We start from the raw sequence: 1,208 nt of genomic DNA, 5'->3' as shown, positions 1-1,208 counted from the left end.
AAAGTTTGTCCGATGGAGCGTACACACGGTCGGATGTTGCCCCAAAACAGCTAATTTGCATGTTTGTTGTCAAAAAGTCAGATCGTGTGTATGGGACTTTACCTTCACTTTGCAGTTTGTTATGCACAGAATGGCCCTGATCATCATCTTCTGGGGTCCCACAATGGCGCTTGCGGCTCCTCCCTGCATCGGTAAACCACCTAGGAAAAAATGCACTCCCCGGGGGTTACCGTGCGGGCATGCTCCCGAGTCCAGCATTTGCGTCCATAGACACAGAATGCCGGACTCGGCCCCATCCCCCGGTGCCCGCGTCATTGGATTTGATTTACAGTTTCTCTGCCTTTTGGCTAAGATCAAGTGTAGTATCTGTTCTTATCAGTTGCCAGAGGAGGCGCTGTCACTCCCGAGTGTAGGGAGCGCAGATGCAAATCCAATGGTGTCATTGCACCTGGAAGGGTGGTTTCGATACTGGCCCAGGTCTGGGCATCCATGCTGGCGTCAGCGGGGTCGAGTCTGAGCCGTCCGGAAGTGTGCCCCTGGTGAGGATGGGTGCTGCATCTGGGTCTGATCCAAAGGGTTGGGTCCCTGGCCTTCTGGCCTAGATTGGAGTAGCTCTAGCTCCGGTCAGTTTTTGAGAGAGAACACCAACTCCTCTCTTGCAGGAAGGTGAGGAGCGGTTAGTATCCCGAGAATGTAATTTAGGTAGGAGTGATGGGAGCAACAGTGGGGCCTGATGGCTAAGGGCTCTCACCAAGCTTCTGGAACTTCAAGCCTTCCTGGCTGGGATGGGGGGCTGCTGTGGTCTGGGTTGTTGGTCAGGGTTGTACGAAAAGCCTGTTGTGAATGTGCCCCTGAAGTGACAGTTCAGGGGTGCCATACAATCACTGTGAGTGAGGGTCACATTGATTTAAGGCACCATGGTCACTTCACCATACACACTTTTTTTTACACCTGCCTCTAGGGCCGAGCCTTTTGGCTAGGACCAAGGGAAATTTTTATTTCTGGCCGGAGGGCCTGGTCATTGTATTGCACAATGGTCACTCTTTCACTCTCCCACTTCCCTGTTTTGGGAGTCTTGGGAGGGGGTGGACATGGCCTTTTGGTTTAGTTCACCTTCTCTCATGGGGTCCCCCTTCAGGGGAGCTTGGCTGGGTCTGTTTTGGCAGACCCACCAGAGAAAGGAGTCCATCTGGTTTCGGCCAGATAGA

The 1,208-nt window shown here is 53.1% G+C and overlaps 1 pseudogene; it reads left to right on the top strand.

The window, feature by feature from the left end:
* The first annotated feature begins 327 nt into the window (after nt 1–327).
* On the top strand, nt 328–435 carry LOC143964594 (U2 spliceosomal RNA; annotated as a pseudogene).
* The last annotated feature ends 773 nt before the right edge of the window (nt 436–1,208 follow it).

This window comes from Lithobates pipiens, unplaced genomic scaffold (genome assembly GCF_037356315.1).
Source record: "Lithobates pipiens isolate NorthernLeopardFrog02 unplaced genomic scaffold, aLitPip1_a1.2 Scaffold_8, whole genome shotgun sequence".
NCBI classification, from domain to species: Eukaryota; Metazoa; Chordata; class Amphibia; order Anura; family Ranidae; genus Lithobates; species Lithobates pipiens.
This window is presented reverse-complemented; position numbering and strand designations above follow the sequence as displayed.